At 37.0% G+C, this 20,549-nt stretch overlaps 1 long non-coding RNA gene across 1 annotated transcript in view; it reads right to left on the bottom strand.

Annotated features, from left to right (window-relative positions):
- The window catches only part of LOC103151326 (uncharacterized), a 48,873-nt gene extending 30,103 nt beyond the window's left edge, over nt 1–18,770 (bottom strand). Inside the window, exons 1-2 of the long non-coding RNA XR_477634.2 lie at nt 18,684–18,770; nt 17,742–17,973 (exon numbers count right to left, since the gene is read on the bottom strand). This is a non-coding gene — a long non-coding RNA (uncharacterized LOC103151326). The remainder of the gene's footprint in view (nt 1–17,741; nt 17,974–18,683) is intronic.
- Between the last annotated feature and the right edge of the window lie 1,779 nt (nt 18,771–20,549).

Raw genomic sequence — 20,549 nt, 5'->3', positions numbered from 1 at the left:
TGTAAATTAAACCCCAGTTTAAAAAGAAACAAGATAGACCCAGGATATATGGGAATGTAAGCAGATGTAAACAGCTTTCAAAAGAACATCAACAGTTCAAGTTTGCAGGATTTGTTAAGACCACACAATCCGCATATCTGGCTACAAAAAATAAGGTCATTGGCCGTAATAATCAAGCCACCTGCTTCAAGACTTTATTGAATTCTAACACTTTGGCTGTGCCGTTGTTTATTTTATTTTATTTTTTTTCAAAACTTGTTCTAGATTATTACTTAGGCTAGAATGGGATAAATTTGCATGGGAGTCCTGTGAAAATAATTTATCAAAGTAAATAACTTACATAAAGGTCAGATAAAAGTAGCAGAATCAGTCATTATATCACATCAACTAGGGTTGCTTTTGATTTCATGAAGAGACACACTGCTAACTTTATTTCTGTAAAGCTGAGTTGGTTTAAAAGGTGTTTGAACAAATGTCACTGAGTATAATGATAAAACAACTACTTTTTTTCTATTAGTACTGCTAATATAGCTGTTACTACAACTGGTACTACTACTACTTCTGGCTCCACTGCGATGATTTATATTTTAAGAACACTTTTTGATTATTTCCAACAAATTTTAATGAAACTGCTGAAATATCAATGACTGCTATGAATTTGAACACACCTCAATACAAAACTGCATCTTACATCTTTAGCATCATGGTACTACAAAAAGTTTCTCTCTGAGCTTCATAAAAACCTTGATTGGATGGAGTTAGATTTACTAGCTGTGTCTGTTGGTAGTGAGTTTGTTGCTCTACCGGCTCACATAGAAGAGGTTTGCATACGAAAGATGATGAACAGACAGATAGTTCATCCACACAACTGGTAAGTTTTCTTGAGAATGTGTTGATTCTCAAAGGGTTTACTTTCAGATGAAGAGGAACCTGGACCCTCACAAGTGTTGTAAGTGATAAAGACAAATACTGTTCTCATCATGTGCAGCTCCTGAGTGCACATCAAAGCTCTGCTCCAGGGGTTTAACTGCTTTAAAGTCGAGTTCTCCAAACTTTAGAACAATAAAAGGCCATGGACACCTGGATTGAGAGGAAATTAGCACTATGTGTGAGGACAAAGCCTCTTATTTGGCTGTTTCTGAGGAATCTCTGTGGCACAACTGCGGCCCACTGTCAAAGGCTTTCAGAGCAAACAGATCAGTAGCATCCAGGCAGCTGAAGCTGGGATTAGCCCGTGATTCTTTGGAGGCAGTGAAATGAAGCAAACACACACTAATCTCCTTTTCCCTGTTTCTCACTAGACCTCTGCTCCATAGGGAAAGAGAAGGAAAGAGAGTGAGAAATAGAGACTGAGATAGGGAGAAGACCTAAATGAGCCGGAACAGAAGAGAAAGGGCTATATTAGCTAAATGTGTTAAGTATGGTTGCAGGTGCAGCGGCATCAGCACAATTAATGCATCCAGGCACTTGGATGTTCTTGCATTTCATGTCGAAAGCAAAACGGGAGGAATGGCGGAGGATAAGAAACAAGTGGGGTAATTCAAATTTTTTGATCAAAGTAGGTTAAAAAGTGATTCTGAAGAGTTAGAAAGTTTAGTGACAACACGACGTAATGCCATGGCAGATCAATTTCTATGAAGTTTTATAAAAAGTAAGATACATCCAACCATCCATTGTTCAAATCTACTCTACTTGCAGTGTCAACGAAGGGTTGATGCCTATCTCCAATGGTCACTGGGTGAGTGCCTGAGTACATCTTGGATTGTTCATCAGTCCATTACAGGAATGCACAGGGCAAACAATGATNTTTTCAAAGGTCCAAAGGTCAGGAAATGAACCCCAACAACCGCATAGGGGACAACCATATGCAGCAGTGCATTTACACCACACACTGCCCAATAATAAGACACTCCTGAGGTCATAGCTAATTACTAAATACTTTTACTTGAGACAGAAAAATAAATATTCTCATTATGCCAAAAATGTATATATTGTGTAGAATTTTGACTTTGATGCATAAACGTTCATAAAAACACAATGCTGTTTCTTTGTGGCACTTACCTCCATAGAGTTGCCACATAACATCTACAGAAAGTTTGTCATTTTACCATTTAGATGTTTGAATGAAAAGTCAATATTAGCTGATTATTTAGACTTTCCATCTACTCACATTGCCAGCCTGTAGTCAACCAACATCCAGCTGCTTATAAGACACGTTGCTCATAGTTGCCAACTTCAGTTTGATATATAGTGATATATAGTGCTGCTTTGGTTTCCACACTAATACTTTCCGTGATTTTCCAGGACCACATTTATTCCCAAAGCTGCATCTTTGTCATGTAAGGAAAAGAAAAGTGAAGCAACCTTCTTCCATCAGCTTACCAGCAATCAACACAAACAGGTGGAAGAAGGGAAAAGCAGCAATACTTTAAAAGCTTCTAGTAACTAAAAAAAAAAAAAAAAAAAAAACTCCAGTCAGTCTGGAACTTTTTGGCAACTTTATTTAATGAATTTGTCACCATGGAAACATTATGACATAAAATTTCTGCCACATTAAATCTATTTAAAACCTGGTAACAATCACTGTTTCACACCCTCACCCTGTGATTACATCACTGTGTTTAAAATTCTGTGACTGAATCATAACAAGATGAAACAACTTTTATGTGTGATGACTAAAATTTTGAAACTTTTTCTAATCTTTATTTTTTTTGATAAGTAGTTTTAAAAAATTCAGACAAAAACAAGCGATAGTTAACGAACAAACGCCTCTGATGTAGGGCGTCACTGCTAAAAATACAGAAGTACGTTTTAACATGCAATACGTATTCCTGATGTTTATTACTTTAGGCTTCACTAACATTTGTGCAACAAAGCTTAATGGCCAAGGGTAGACAAATACTTTTTTCAGATAACTTTAACACATTGCACAGTAAGCGGTACAACAAAAGGAGGGTTACCATGGTGGCATGAACAGATAGAGTATGATAAAAAGATTACATTTTGCAGATATGTAAACAGCTTCTTCGGTGTACATATGGTCTTTTTTTAGTTTTATTTTAAAATCTCAGATTATAAAATATAGAATCAAACTGTGTAGCTTTGATTTTTTATTTTTTTTTCTCAGTTCCTATGTTTGACCTGAAAGTTTAGTCCTATGAAGGTACAGCTAAACAGCCATTGTTGTACTGTTCTGCAAACAAAATGTCTATCACCAGTAAACTTATTATAAAGTTAATTAAAGTACGGTATTATGTGACCAACTGACTAACGGAAAAAACATACTGACTGATTTGTTGAGTCAACTACAAAAATAAGTTGCCCTACAATAGCGTTTGTCTATGATTATATTTGTCCACAGCAACATCAGAGAGAACAACACTATCCAAGGGAACATATAGAATAATAATACCAAACAAAGAAGAATGTGTGCTAATGGTGTCAAAGTGTAAACATAACGTGTAGATAATACAGAGCAAGTTGAACATCCCACCGTGACCCTGAAAAAGCAGCAATATGAAAAATATGCAAACAGAGAGATGTGATAGTATCGCAATTGCACTCCCACATGTCCAATTCACTCGCAGCAGTGTGTCCACAGTAAATTCTCTCTCATTCTGCGGGGACAGCACACCAGTCAGACAGACAGAGGAATGGGAATGATAATGAGAGCCGACAGTCAGCCAATAGAAAAACGGTTTGACAAAACAAGCGGATAAATGCTTATTGTATTACTAAAAAAGGGAATTTAATGAAGTCGCAGACGTAGCATACCATCAGGGTCTTCTCTTTTGAAAAGACTATTTAAATGTTGAACTTCCTTCGAACAGGATTGAGCATCGTCCACAGAATAAGTTTAGCCATATATAATTTTCCTTCATTTTTAGGCTAAAGCATGGTTTATCGATTATCCAGTGATTCAACAAGAAAGGATGAACGACGGAGTGCAGACAACGGCCAATCTCTGAAGAAAAACATGGATTATATTTTAAAGAGAGAAGTTGCACAAAAGACAAATCCACACTGTCACAATTACTGCCCAAACAATGAAATTATGAAGTCTTATTGCTCGCCAAAATTACTTCAATTAAGTGGTTAGTTCTTTTTCATTTTGTTTTTCTAAAAAAAACAAAAGAGTAATTTTCAAAAACTAAACAGCAGTCTCAAAAGTTTCCATGTTTGTATACAGAATCAAGGTGAAGATTAGAGGACAATTGGAGTTGTAGAGCCTCAAAGGCTAATTTTATTACGGGGGGAAGTAACTGAGAACATTCACGCAGAGCTCCCTGTCTGAGCCTAAGAATCTGCTCTTGTGTGGTGGTGTGGTAGAGGAGTAATGAGTGCCAGGCAGAAACACAGGGCACTTAATGGGATTACACAAGGAGACGTTAATCTAGGGAGAGCAGGTGGGGAATTAGACATGATCTGAGGGCTGCAGCGAGAAGGATGCAATAAGGGGCTCAGGGGGCGAGAGAGACAGAGACAGAGAGAGAGAGAGAGAGAGAGGGAGAGAGAGAGAGAGAGAGGGGTGGGGGAATCACAGAATGTCATAGGGCTAAAACACTGCTGAAGCAGAATCATTTTTATCATCATTTATGCTTGACTGACTTAAGTCATCTTGTTATTTTTATAAAATATCTAATTAAATTAATTAGTATTTAATAATAATAATAATAATTCTCAGTAATTATCCCCACTTTAATTGACAGAACACCACGGGTACAGGCAGTTAGTTTTGCTGCTGCGAGATATATAAGATACATTACCGAAGCACAAATAATGTCTTGCTGAAGTGAAAGCCCATTAGTCCGACTCGCACAGCTAAAAGAGCGAACGTACCCTTTGATAATCAGCCAGACCCAAAGGACAGCAAGTGCTTCATTTGAATGAAACAACAATTAAATTACTTGCTGCAGTTTGTGCGGGGCTTATTAAATCCTTTACTGCGAATAGACAATTTCCATTTTATGATGCAGCTCGCAAAGTCGCAAATTGATACAGAAATCATTCATTGTCTCCAAAAGCTTTGACCTTGCGTGTTAAGTGCGTGACACACAAACTAGTTGGGAGTCCCAGCTGTATTAAGGGCAACTATATTTCAGGATCTCTGTTCAGGTATAATGACATTTAGTGCGGAATACAACTTTGTGTGGTGCTCATCAAAACATAGTGGACTAACTTAACATTTTATGCAGGAAAGTATTTCAATGAACTATGGCTTTTGCTTTATCTCAGACTTCAGTTTCAGTAGCGATTTATTACAATTAACATGCTTTGGATATTCTATCCTAATTAATGTTTACACACGTTGGAATGGTTTGGTTATACTGAATTTAAACTGCTGATATATTCCAAAGACAAATGTTATTCCTGCATCAATTATTAGTGTCCTGAGGCCATGCTTGGTCTATAATGAATGACAGACTTGATTAAAGAATGAAACAGGGGAAGCTTTTGTTGTGTTGTTGTATGCCAAATTAATATTTTACAATGGGAAACAAAAAGTGTCTAAAAATCTATTCCATCCACCATGCAGTGGGAGAAGAAGTATTTGGTAGACTGTTTCCCTACAGAACTTGACACCAAAAACCATATGTGCCATTAATGTATTTATTATATTTTAACATATTCATTTTTACACAGGTATTCTGACCAATAATGGTCAGACCCTCTCTTCATCCAATAAGCATAACAGCTATGAAATTATACAAAGATGTTGAACACATTAAAAGTTAAATCTACATGAAGATGTCAATGTAGGTCAAATCAATGTTTCTCAAACCCTTTAAAAGGCCGCAAAAGTATTTAAAGAACAACTATATGACTGTAGTAATCGAGAGTGAATGAAAAAGTGCCATTTTGAGCTGAGCTACAGTTCAAAGTAACAAAAGGAAAACGGGAAATAAACCAAAGCAAAGAGACGGTTTACACATGGCCATGTTATGCGGGCAACGAGGAGGCCGGAATAAAGTTCCACAGCTAACTCACAAAGAGAACACATTTAATTTGTCAGCATGTGACTAAGAGCTGTGTGCTCTGAGCCTGATTACAGAACAAACAGCAGGTGGGTAGACAAGTGTTTAAGGATTACCGTTTGCAACACTAATAGGCACAGAGCAAGATATTTATTAGTGATAATTAAGGATAAGGATTTTCAGTTACAGCCAACTGCTGGTCTTTAACAGATACAAATTTGAGACAAAGGATAAATCAGTGCGTTTTGTATTTGTTCCCTTTTTTTTAATCATCAAATGAGCAGTCGTAAGAAGTTAGGTTTCTGGTCAGAGAAAGAGAAGGAAAAAATAAATAAACCAAGCGGTTTCAACTTTACCGGCTCCCAAACCACTAAAAATTGCAACAAGCACATAAACGTTTGGAAATTGCCAACAGCTCTGCTATTAAACAAGCTTCCAGTCCAGTCACAGAGCAGCCTGTGAATTATGGGCTGTTCCTCAGCCTTTGGGGCGCCGCTCAACTCTCAGGTTGGTGTGCTGGAGAAGAAAATGCTGCCCTACATATTTTTGTGTGCATGCACCTGTGTGGGTGTGTAGCCTTTTATTTTATAGTGTATCAAATACAAGACTGTTTTTCCAAAAAGAATACGAAACTACACTGAGAGGACTGATGGCTCCTTATGGGTCCCAAACCTGGGCCCCGTAAAAAGAGGTGCCGTTTTTGGGTTAGAGATTGATATTAGGACTATGAATTGAGTTTTAAGTTTTGGTTTGGGAAAATGTCTGGGTTAGGCATAAATGCAATTACTAAAATAAATGGAAGTCAATAGAAAGTCATCAGTTTGCAGAGAAGTACAAAGGTAAAGGTAATTGCACTGCATTTATATAACACATTTTCAGCAACAAGGCAATGCAAAGTGCAAGGACGTGAGTGTGTTTTTGTGCATACCCTGGTGACTGGGAGACATTTCTCCTCTAAGAAACAAATGTGTTTCTACAGTAAAAAGCAAGCTATAGAACACATTTGAGTCCTTTCTTGAAATTTTCTCATCCTGAACTCAACATTTTTAAAGCTATATGCCACAAACAGAAATAGACATCTGAAATATATCACTTCTGATTTCATCTAAAATACATAACATACATGTTTCACTTGAATTACCAACATAAACAAACAACTTTTTGACCATCCAAATTACTAAGATCCATCTATCGAGCACAAACAAGAAAAATTTATATCTATATACAAGTAATTATCCAAGTTTAAAGACAGCACTTTTTAAAGACTTAATGTCATATTTGCTGAATGTATATAATTATAGCTCAAATCTGCCTCACAATTGTAAAACTAATTGGTTTGTGTTAACTTCTAAGCAGAGGTTAAAACATGAAGAAATACAGACGGGGCAAAGCAAGCGCAAGGAAAAGGCTGGTCAGAATGTCATATGTGTAAATTAAACCCCAGTTTAAAAAGAAACAAGATAGACCCAGGATATATGGGAATGTAAGCAGATGTAAACAGCTTTCAAAAGAACATCAACAGTTCAGTTTGCAGGATTTGTTAAGACCACACAATCCGCATATCTGGCTACAAAAAATAAGGTCATTGGCAGTAATGATCAAGCCACCTTCTTCAAGACTTTATTGAATTCTAACACTTTGGCTGTGCCGTTGTTTATTTTATTTTATTTTTTTTCAAAACTTGTTCTAGATTATTACTTAGGCTAGAATGGGATAAATTTGCATGGGAGTCCTGTGAAAATAATTTATCAAAGTAAATAACTTACATAAAAGTCAGATAAAAGTAGCAGAATCAGTCATTATATCACATCAACTAGGGTTGCTTTTGATTTCATGAAGAGACACACTGCTAACTTTATTTCTGTAAAGCTGAGTTGGTTAAAAAGGTGTTTGAACAAATGTCACTGAGTATAATGATAAAACAACTACTTTTTTTCTATTAGTACTGCTAATATAGCTATTACTACAACTGGTACTACTACTACTTCTGGCTCCACTGCGATGATTTATATTTTAAGAACACTTTTTGATTATTTCCAACAAATTTTAATGAAACTGCTGAAATATCAATGACTGCTATGAATTTGAACACACCTCAATACAAAACTGCATCTTACATCTTTAGCATCATGGTACTACAAAAAGTTTCTCTCTGAGCTTCATAAAAACCTTGATTGGATGGAATTAGATTTACTAGCTGTGTCTGTTGGTAGTGAGTTTGTTGCTCTACCGGCTCACATAGAAGAGGTTTGCATACGAAAGATGATGAACAGACATATAGTTCATCCACACAACTGGTAAGTTTTCTTGAGAATGTGTTGATTCTCAAAGGGTTTACTTTCAGATGAAGAGGAACCTGGACCCTCACAAGTGTTGTAAGTGATAAAGACAAATACTGTTCTCATCATGTGCAGCTCCTGAGTGCACATCAAAGCTCTGCTCCAGGGGTTTAACTGCTTTAAAGTCGAGTTCTCCAAACTTTAGAACAATAAAAGGCCATGGACACCTGGATTGAGAGGAAATTAGCACTATGTGTGAGGACAAAGCCTCTTATTTGGCTGTTTCTGAGGAATCTCTGTGGCACAACTGCGGCCCACTGTCAAAGGCTTTCAGAGCAAACAGATCAGTAGCATCCAGGCAGCTGAAGCTGGGATTAGCCCGTGATTCTTTGGAGGCAGTGAAATGAAGCAAACACACACTAATCTCCTTTTCCCTGTTTCTCACTAGACCTCTGCTCCATAGGGAAAGAGAAGGAAAGAGAGTGAGAAATAGAGACTGAGATAGGGAGAAGACCTAAATGAGCCGGAACAGAAGAGAAAGGGCTATATTAGCTAAATGTGTTAAGTATGGTTGCAGGTGCAGCGGCATCAGCACAATTAATGCATCCAGGCACTTGGATGTTCTTGCATTTCATGTCGAAAGCAAAACGGGAGGAATGGCGGAGGATAAGAAACAAGTGGGGTAATTCAATTTTTTGATCAAAGTAGGTTAAAAAGTGATTCTGAAGAGTTAGAAAGTTTAGTGACAACACGACGTAATGCCATGGCAGATCAATTTCTATGAAGTTTTATAAAAAGTAAGATACATCCAACCATCCATTGTTCAAATCTACTCTACTTGCAGTGTCAACGAAGGGTTGATGCCTATCTCCAATGGTCACTGGGTGAGTGCCTGAGTACATCTTGGATTGTTCATCAGTCCATTACAGGAATGCACAGGGCAAACAATGATGCACACAAACTCAGACAAGTAATTTAGAGCAGTTAACAAGCCAAATAATCATGTCTTTGGGTTGTGAGAAAATCCATACATGCATAGAGAGAATATGCAATTTTGATGTAGAAAGACCCCAAGCCAGGATTTAAACCAGAACCTTCTTGTTCCAAAGCAACAGTGCTACAATTAAGGAATATCTATTTGATGTTGAAATTTAAATATGTGGCACACAACACTAAATTCTGTGCAAAATGCAGCAACTGGAAATGTTGGGTTAACTGTGGAAAAAGGCATGTTGCCATTAAATATGATAAAAAACCGCAATGTATGTTCTTTAATGCCAGGCTCTCACTGCATTAATCAAACATGATTCTGGAATAAATGCAGGACCAAGAGGCAGTAGGTTACAGGTTTTGAGAAGATCAATTAAACCCCACAATGTTTTCATTTGTGCCATTCACATTTCTCCAAATCAATAAATTGGTCTTGAAATATGAAATCCCGATATATATTTGAAAGGTTTGCTATACATCCAAACATTCTCCATATGAGAATTCTCCATTTGCTCATGGTTAATTCTGGGTGTAAGAAGAATCTGGTCAGACTTTTCCCACCAAAAATGTGTTCACAGTCTGGAGTTTGTTGTTTTACTCTCATTCAGAATTAGAACCAGATTCAGAATGAGGTTTGTAGGCCAGGTCACGAAAACAAAGACTGTGACACTCACGATGCAGACAAGCTGAATATAAAAATATAAAGTTGGTAGGAAATAAACAATTGTTCTTTTAGATATATGTGTCTATATGCATGTATTCATTAACACGTCTTGAAATTCTTCCGATTACAGTCTAGTTCAACAAGTTAAGTTTCTTTTGCCCCAAGTGGTTTGTGCATTTAAATTGTCAAGAGTTCCTATCCATAATCATTAGCTTTTAATACATTGTAGACCCACCTTTTGCAGCCATAACAGGTTCAATAGTTTGGCTAGTATGTTCACTTCTATGCATTCAATATTCTGTTAAGACTCCATGCCTCCATCCAGTGTGGCATAGATGCGATCAGCCAGTGCCACTGATGAGGTGTAATAGAAGCCCAGTTTGCTGTGATAGCAGCCTTCAGGTCAGCTACATTGTTGGATCTGTTAATTCTCAATCTGCTCTTGACAATAACAATATGTTGTCAAAGGGTTCAGCTCAGTGAGGTTCCCCAACAAGCTCAGTAACACCATAGTCTCTGAACCTGTTTTTGGTACCTATGAGATTGTGAGGAGATGGTAAGTCCTGCTGGGAAAATGAAGTCAGCATCTCCACAATGCTTATCAGCAGAAGGAAGCATGAACTGCATCTAAAGATTCCTGGTAGATTGCTGCATTGACTGGGGATTTCAGAAAACCCAAGTCATCACTGCATGCGGGAACATCCCACTGGACTTCAACCAACATGGGTTTAATGTCGTGTCTTCCTCCAGAATGTGGAACCTTGATTTCTAAATGAAGTGCAAACCTTACTTTCATCTGCAACAAAGACTTTGGATCACTGACCAACAAGCTCTTAACTCAGGTAATATGTGTAGCGCATGTGTCAGACTCCTCTATGCACAGTGACTATTATTGCACTGACTCCAGACTCAACCCACTAATTGTAAGCTCTCCCAAATTGACAAGCCTCTCAAAGCTGTGGTTATCCTTGTTGCTGAAGCACATTTTCCTACCACGCTTTTTCTTCTACTCAACTGTTTACGAATGTGCTTGGATGCACCACTTTGAACAACCAGCTTATTTAGCAATGACTGTTTGTGCCTTACACCCTTGTGGTGTCGATGACTGTCATCTGGACATCTCTCAGGTGGTCAGCAGGCTTCATCTTGATGGTGTAGTCTACTGACTCAAACTAAGCAAGTATTTAAAGGCTCATCTTTGCAGGGTTGTTTTTCTAGTTGATTCAGTTTTTAAAATAGTATCCATAGGTCATCAGAGCTGTCAGCTGTGACATGTAAATCATGCTGGTTGCTGTTAAGAACTGAAGAGTTTTACCTCCTACTGTGAACTTTCCGACTTGTGCAATATTATCATGTATATATAGTACTGTAATTGTTGATTTTACATTGTTTATTTTATTTTGGTGTGCAAAGGGACATGCAACTGTGATTTCATTACTTGTCATAAATTGAAAATGAAGTTGTTCTAGTTTATTCCACGAGGCTTTGATGTTTGCTGTAAGCCATAGTCATCAAAATTCTAGGAAGAAAATGCTTTAAATATTTCACTCCATATCTAGTGAACCCACACAATGAGTTTCACCTTCTGAAATGAACCACAAAAACTCTTTCACAATATTCTAAACTCAAAGAACAAAAAAAAAGCACACTATGAAGTCTATACAGAATAAATAGCATTATTTAAAATCTCATGTTATGTTAAGTGAGCATTTTATCATCAGTCTAAAAGCATGCAAATAATAAACAGGCCCACAATAAACCAATATTAAAAATGATATTAAGAAAGCATGCATGGAAATAAATTCCACCCTTTCACTCCGGGAGCTTTGGAGTTTAAACATTCTCCCATGCATAGACAGACTTCCTCTCATAGCCATGTGCACCGTTTTCCCTTCAGGGCATAAGCTGTTATAATTTTATCCACAGTGCTTCCAAATCTTTTTTTTTTTTTCCACCATCACCATCTTCCAGTATCCTGCCTTTCCTCTGTCTCATGTCACATTGTGAGCTTGTCACTGCTTTATAGCTACTTTATTGCTTTCACACTGGGCTCAGCATAATTTCCCCTACTGGAAAATGGGGGACCACAGCAGTTGGTTCAACAAGAGTAAATAACAGGAAATGAGCCTTATTTAAAGCAGACACAAAACAAGGTCTGACAAATACTTGATCCACATGTCTGTGCAGGAATAAAGAGCCAGTGTTTTATTTTAGTGTTGAAATCCTTCATCATTACATGGAGACAGTGAATTTAAACTGACTGCACCACCGGCTTGCTCTTTTCTCTTCCACGCCGACTTAAACAAATGTGTATTGACTTATGATACAGGTTTTCTTTTATGAGTCAGGTGCATCTCTCTCAAATTTAATGTGACCCTGTGTCTGATTTATGGAGGAGATGAAAGATATAGAGGTGTAACATACAAAATGACTTCATGATGGCTTGTTTCGCTGACAAGGCGAATGGCACTCCCCTCATACTGTTTGTTTGAACAATTGATTTACTGATCTCTTCCCTTCTCAGACACCCTGTCATTTATTCCATTTGCTTTTCTATGCATTTGGGAGATCTTTGTTTTTCCTCTGTTTTTGCACTGCATTGTCATTCCAGTTTTTTCATTTCACCCTTATCTTAAGGTGATAATTCAGTGACTTACAAGGAACAGAAGAAAAAACAAAAAAAAAAAATATATATATAGGACTAGGAATAACAACAAAATGCTTTCAAAAACATACCTAATGAAATAGTAAAGTATTCCAAGAGTCAACAACTTGGGGTCAATTGAAATTAGGAAGATCTTGAAACTCTAGCTAGATTTGCTTAACTTAATTAAAGGCTAAAAAAGAAACATTAAACGTGAAGGCAGGTTCTTCACCACTGCTTAAAAAAAGTATCATCTTCGATACACCTATATTTGAACATGATTGCATAAATAAAATACCCACATTGATCCATCTCAATTGGAATGTCATTGTATAACTAATTCATTTTAAAATAGTTTAATGGTGAGTATGACTGATGTTTACTGAAAAACTAAAATTCTGTCTTAAAAAACAGAAAATTACATTAGGCCAATGTTTAATAATTATTAATGCTTAATAATTATTAAACATTATTTAATAATGTTTCTTATTAAATAAGAAACTATATGTTTCTTATTTAATACGAAACATATAGTTTCTCATTAAATAGATTTATTTTATTTATCATTTCCAGTAGATACTAATTGAAACCCTCCAAGACCAGGCAGACACAAAAGACCATTTCTAAAATAGATGGTTGTTTCCACCAATTTAAAACAAACTGGTGGAAAGCTTAGTGGAAAGAAAATGCCTGGTCAAAAACAGCTGCACGGGTAATCGGGGTATCTGCACTCTTGAGAAAATTGTGAATCTAAGGACATGGACTGTTAACATTCCTTGTGCGAAGCATCAGCAGCATTCCATTTAGACATCAGAGGCATTCTATTCGCAATAAGAAAAGACTTGCACTGCTGCTCAGCATTTCATATACCTCTTTCCAGATGAAAGAAAGTTGGAAATCAAGGTTCCAGAATCTGAAGAAATGGCAGTGGCACCGAATCCAAGTTGCTTGAGGTCTGTGAAGTTTCCACGCTCAGTGAGGATTTGGAGAGCCATGTGAGCAGCGAGTGTTGGCCTCTGGTGCTTATCAAGTCAAAAGACAGAACAGCAATCTATCAAAACATTTTTGAGCACTTCATACTTCCATGACGAGCTTTCTGAAAATGTTGATTTCTGTGCCACCAGTATTTGGCACAGGCCTATAATGCTAAAAATACCAGTATCTGCTTTAATGATCACAGTTTTATGTACTTTAATAGCCAGTGGACTTGTTTAACCAGAGCCTCTTAGAATTTATGGAGTATTGTCAAAAGGAGTACAGAAACAAGACCAAACAATACAGATAAACTGAGAGCCGCTATTAGAGCAACCTGAGCTTCCTTCAAATCTCAGCAGAGTCCAGGCTGATCACTTCCATGCCATGCAGAATTAATGCAGTAATTCATGTAAAATGAGCCCTGACCAGTTGAGTTCATGTACTTCACAATCCATGGGATTTATAATCGGCTGACATTTTTGTACTATTCTTTTAAACTGGTCTCATGTCATTCTCTAATTTTCTGACACTGATTTTTTTTTATTTTTTTAACTGCTTTAAAAATAAGAAAATGTTTGAAGTACATTACTATATCAAATGAGTTTCATATTTTGAATTGCTTTACTAACGCATATTACATTTTGAAAGATTTTTCGATTTTTCTTTACAGTCCACCTGCACCTAAATAACATTTATATAGCTACAAGTGGATAATTAATAAAAAAAATAATAATAAAAAAAACTCTAAACCTTACTTCTCAAAGTAAATCTCGCTATAACCCTCACTGGCCATAAGTAAAAAATATTCATCTTTCTAAATATTTGTTTTAACTTTGTTAAAGATCATTTGCACCAAATAGCTAAAAACAAAACGAAACAATATTACTCAGACTAAATAAATTATAAAAATGTTGTTAATGACAGTTTAAAATTATAAATACAAAGTCCAGAAATTTGAGTGGACGCACGGTCCAGTGAGTTGATCCCATAAAAGGGGAGAAAAGGGCATAAGGCGTCGCCAGCACAATAACAGTACAAACAGAACTTGAAGTGTCTGACAGTCAGTTTAAACTGTGACTGAAGATGGTGTAGGTCCATTACACAGCATTATTAGCAAGCTGTCATGTCTTTATTTGCCTGTGGAAAGAAGACTACATTTTTAACTCAAATTGTAACCTTAATTCAGCTAATATGCAACGTCCCACATGCAGGTTGAGCACTAAAGAGAAACAATGTCAAAGAAAGAGGGATCTGAAAGCACAGGAGGGGAAAAGGGCTCAAGCATTTTATAGGCTAAAAGGCTTTCTGGCAGGAACTATGTAGTGTTTAGATTGGACCTATGGTACAACCAGTGTTCAAGGACAAGACAGGGTTTTCGGTGCTAAAACGTGTCACTGGTAGTCACTATAAGATATACTGATTCCAACAAATTCGAGCGAGAAAAAAATAAATAAATAAAATTATATATATATAGGGAAGAGTGTGTGACACAGAGTTGAGCTAAATTGCACAAACCAGACCTCTGCATTGAAAATAATGAGCACTTCTAGCCAAGAGTAAAACAACATATGATAAATACATTTTCTTCTTTGTTAAAATATTCTTGAATGGGACATTTTATGTTTTTATTTATTTACTCTGATAGGGTTTGGTTGGTCATAGTGAAGTAGTTTCAGATGATAATCTTTGGAGACAGTAACAGTTTACAAAATAATTTAAGTATTTGAGTGTTTTGGTAGCCGAGTTTAGCTTTTGCAATCAATTTGTTTGTAATAAATAGTATGTTACTATTGTTTGTAATCAATAGTAACATACAGTGAAATGTGGTTTTTGGAGTCATACATTGTTGAATAAGTTCATTGAAAAGCAGTGGCAAGTGTGTTACAACCAGTGCTTCAAGTAGAAAAGAAAAAGCGCTGGTACTCCGTTTAATGTTGTACAAAGAACATGGTATTTTTTCTTTATACATAGATCCAATACTTTTATTAGACAAAAATCACAAGGAATGAAAGAACAAAGGAAGTTCCAAAGCAAATCCTCAGGAGTCAAACAGATTTGCCCTGACAATCACACCAGCCCCTTAACAGAAACTGAATAAAATCAAAGATATTCTTTTTCCATTGCTCTCAGCAAAGAAAGAATATATCTTCATAAATATCTCAAGTTATGCTGTCAATACATGAGGATAGTTTTAACATTTTTTGCAAAAGAACATATTTTTTTAATAAATGTTACACACTGGCATTTTAAGTAAATCTTCCTAAGTTACCAGAAAATAGATCAGGAGGAAAAAGTTACTATTTTCCCTTCCAGTTTCCGACATCTCATCAACTGAGTTAGCATCCACACAACTTCATTCTCTTAAGTCTCCACACTCTACATTTTGTTAAGCCTACAAAATGTTTGTTTTTGCAATCAGCCAATCTAATCTTAAAAGTACAATGACTTTTATATACATGTCTCATCTTCATTTTGCACTAGCCTGAATTAACATTTTTCACACACATTGTATAGTTTCCTCTGTTGCACCGCAAGTTGACGTTGCAGTAAACCTGCATGCACCAGCTGAGATCTGATGTAGATAAGCTACACTTTCCTCCAACTGATTATGAAATACATAGAGCTATTTGGAATCTCTCTTAAGCCTATGTTTTTTTTTTTCCTGACAGCCCTACTTATAAGGTCAGATTTAATGCTTTTCATTTGCCTGCTTTCCTATGTTGCAATTTTAATTCCCCATTCCCTTGGTGCTTACATCGCTGGCATTTTCACGATATTATTCTTTGGAGAAGTAGTGTGCGACTTCCTACCTGAAGAATTTCAACTGCTGCTGCACAAAGAGTGATTAGGATAGAAGAAAATTGGCCACAAAGAAATCTGAGTCATTTGGAAAATTAGTGTAAATTTGCAAAATAAGGAATCAGAATGTAGACAACAGCAACAACTTAGAGTGAGGAATGTGTATGTCCATGATCTACTATAGACATTATTAGGGTCAGAATTTTGATGATGATTGTATTTGTCTCAATGAAGTCTCTAACAAGGCCTCTCTTCTTGTCGTACATTCTGCTGAGCACATTTGACCCCCCAACTCTAACAGTTGCTCTAAAACCCTTCGTGTTTTTCCCCCGTCTGTTTGTTCAAGCTCCCCTTCCTGTCAATCAAGCACCAAGGGTTCTTTTCCTGTTAAGTCCTCTCTGTCCTCTGCAGTGTTCACTAAGCAACTAGAGTGTGTCACACCCCGTCTGAAGCGATCTAATAACACCGACCGCTCTACCTCACCTCGCTTGTTTCTTTGCATCAGGGTCAGATATGATCCCTGGCCTCTGCACCCCCTCCCCCCCCTCAAAGCCCACAAAGTGGGTCTTATACGGTATGTATAAAATACAGTCACAGTCAGAAGCAGTCAGGAATGAACCATGAGGTCCATTGCAATTTAAGTTTCTTAGAGTCACTTGTCCAATTACAGTTTGGCTTTATTAAATTTATTCAAAATTGTCTGATGTTAAAGACTTCTTTCAGCTGTAGTTAGCCATAACGTCAAAATCAAAAGGAAGTACCAACATTTTAATTTGTTGTGAAAGGGTGTTTTTTTCTCTCTCTCTTATCTATTCATCACAACATAGATAGAAAAACATGCCGTTTTCCTATCCAACAAAAGTGTGAAAAGTGTGACTTTTCACACTTTTGTGTGGAAAATGGTTGCAAGGTAACATTTACGCACCTAAAGTCCAAACAACCATGGCTTCAATTTTAAAGTCATGATTAAAGATTTAGCAAAGTACATTCAGACATGGACAATTGTGGAGTACTGCTTTTGGGAAAGCAATGGAAAGATGGCTCTGCCCTGGAGCACCTTTTTGAATCCTGTTGTGTATGCCTGAGAAATTGTGTGACATCAGTTTGTCCTGTGCAGTTCTGCACAATATTGTTGAGTTCCATTTGGAATTCAGTGGCTAGATAAGGAGCTATGGACAAAGCCTGACAGATGGAGACAGAACCTTATAAAGGCATTTCTCACACGTGACTTAGATACTTTTCTCATTTTATAATCTAAAAAAAAGTACATCTTTATTATCTCTTGTTGATTCTGGTCATAAATTCTTTAGTATATCTTTCCCCCCCGCCCCTGCTCTGAATAAATGTTCTCAACTGAAAGGTAGTATTGTTCAATGCTGCTGCTGAGAAAGAGTGTCACAGGAAGGTTGGCTCACCAGGTGCTCTCTCAACATGGCTTGGTGTAATGTCTTCCTAAATGAGATGAAGGGAGGGTTACCTCCCTCTGACTTGGCAGTCTGTCAGGCCCAGATATCGCAGTGGGAGGAAGCTTAGTGCCGTTGATTCTTGCTTCTTCTTCCTGACCTTGGTTTCTTCTGCATCACTCAACTCACCATGGGTCTTGTCAGAGGCTGCATATGACATCAGCAGGACCAGACAGCCAAACATCTGAGAAACAATGATGACAATGTTTCTCAGATGTCAAAGAGTTGAGAGTAATTGATGTTTTGGAGGGATTTTTGGACAATAGCATTTGATTATTAGAAACTCAGACAATATATTTTGCTAATAATGCTAAATGTAATATTCTACTCACTATAAAGTTGGATATTATGAAATTGTTTGCTCTTTTTTTCTTTTCTTTTTTTTTTACTTAAAGTAGGAAAAAGGCAGATATTAAAGTTTATTTTTTGCTGTTTCAGTTTGCCTTTAAATCGTTCACAGTCCTGTAAAAGAAGTATTTATCTCCTTGACAGTTTTTTGTCAGTTTATTCTTTTTGTCATAGCATTTGTTTCAAATGTGTTGAATATTTTAAAAGATGAATTAAGAAAACAGCTTTCAATTTTTCATTACAGATTGCATTTATTTCCTTCCATTTTTAAGTTAAAAATAAAAAATCAGAATCATACCAACCTGATGCCGCCGTGGCTAAAAGTAATGGTGCCTTCTCAATCACAGTGATTAACCATCTCAGGAGTGTCTGGCCTGTCAAAATTAATCCTGGAGTGCATTGGCAACTCTTTCAGGCATTCACAAAATAACTTTGTGACAGGGGAGCAGCCATGAGCTGGGACGTAGTCCCTCAGTAAAGGCCGTGCCGACATGCAAGCACACGCACGCACACGCGTACATAACTTACTCTTTGTTACTTACTCACCAAAGTGACGTGGTTCGTAGTGGGTGCACACACGGTGTTCCTGTCTCAGTTGTCATATCTATCCTAGCTTGTAATTTTCAGTGTCAAACATTTTCCCGGTTTCGGTTTTTCAACGGAGGTTTTTTCGGGTTTAACGTTCCGTTGTTGCGGCATTCTTGCGTTTTTATTTGGGGTTTTTTTTTTTTTTTTTGTGTTTTGTTTTTTTTGTCACAGGTTTGTCTTTATTTTTTAAGTGTTATAAATATTGTTTTTATTGTGCATAACTACTTGTATAATTGTTTATTTTTTGTTGTTGCCTTTTTGGGGGGGAGGGAAGGGAGGCTGTGTTGTCTTGCGGAGCCTGTGACCATAAAAACTGACTGCATCGGAGTCAGTTTGTATTGACTTCCAACAAGTCATGCTGAAGGTGATGGGCTTTTGAGTCGCTATGTAGGTACAGCTGTTTCTTTTTGTCTGTGTTTTTTTTTTTTTTAGCCTGCCATTGTAAATATGTCACAGAGCTTCTCCAACTTTTTTCACCTGAAGTTGAGCACAAAAAAGACCATCTGAAGTGAACTACGGAATCAGCCTATCATATTTGTCCAAGTCATAACAAAGCCTGCTACAGACTCCCCGCCAAAAACCATCTAAAGCAGTGTTTCACAACCCTGGTCCTCAGCGCCCCCCCTGTCCTGCATGTTTTAGGTATTTCCCTTCTGCCACACACCTGAATTGTATCTCTGGGTGATTAACAGGCTTCTGCAGTATTTGATGGTCATGCAATCATTTGAATCAGCTGTTCTGGAAGAGAGGCACATCTAAAACATGCAGAGCAGTGGGGCGCGGAGGACCAGGGTTGAGAAACTCTGATCTAAAGTATGCTTAGCATTGCAGATCTCTCTCATCTAGTCATTGTTTACAATTTTGGTTTGGTGGATGCTAATGAAACAAACCTAAGCTCACCCACACATTACAGCGTACCAGGAAAGTATGTTTTTATAACTCCCCATATTATTACATTTCCCATAAACATGTTAAGACACAGCACTGTGGCAAGCTAAAACCAAGCAATAAAATGTCTTACCCTCCATGTGGAGGAAGTCAGTGACTGTCAGCCTGACAAAGCTATAAACATTTGCATCAACAGAAATAAACCCTTGAAATATGTTGCTTTATGGGAGCATATTGGAGGCATGAGTTTGAATTTTTAACTGAAATAAACACACCAAGGTAAAAGCCTGCATTTACTACAAAGGTCTTGTATTGTTCAACAACAGGTGTTGATGGTATGGTACAACCCAACTTGTGAGTGTGTCAGCCGTGGTTTTACATTACAGTTTATTTTGCAATATTGCAGCTTTCTTATAAAAACTCCTTCCCTCATGACTTTCCAGAATCATGCTGTCAAGGACACTTTAGATGCGCCTTCTTTACTTTTCCATATGCCAGTACAATGTAAATATGCATATTTGCCTCCATATCCACCACTTTTTCTCTTTCAAAATATTTTTGTTTAAAACATTTATAACTGAAATTCCCAATAAACTATGTAAAACAGCGTTCAGATCATAATTCAAATAGGACATATTGTATTTTAGTTTGTTTCTTAGCATTTTAATGTTGAACCTTATATTTTTGTTGTTTGGGTAATATAAAAGATTTCCAAGGTAAAATGACCCAAATGAGGTTTAAGAGCAAATCTACATAACTGGATTCAAATTAAAACAAAACCAACCCGAAGTCCTGACAGTTGGTAAAAATTTCACATTGCAATTTTAATTAAAGAAAAAAAAAACACTAATACCATCAGCAGTGGCGCAACTACACATTATTCAGGTGGATGCGAAAATATAAATCCCCCCACCCCCGGGAAGTAACGTCAGGGTG

This window comes from Poecilia formosa, unplaced genomic scaffold (assembly GCF_000485575.1).
Source record: "Poecilia formosa unplaced genomic scaffold, Poecilia_formosa-5.1.2 Scaffold7, whole genome shotgun sequence".
NCBI classification, from domain to species: domain Eukaryota; kingdom Metazoa; phylum Chordata; class Actinopteri; order Cyprinodontiformes; family Poeciliidae; genus Poecilia; species Poecilia formosa.
The sequence above is the reverse complement of the archived record's forward strand: the minus strand, read 5'-3'. Positions and strand labels throughout refer to the sequence as shown.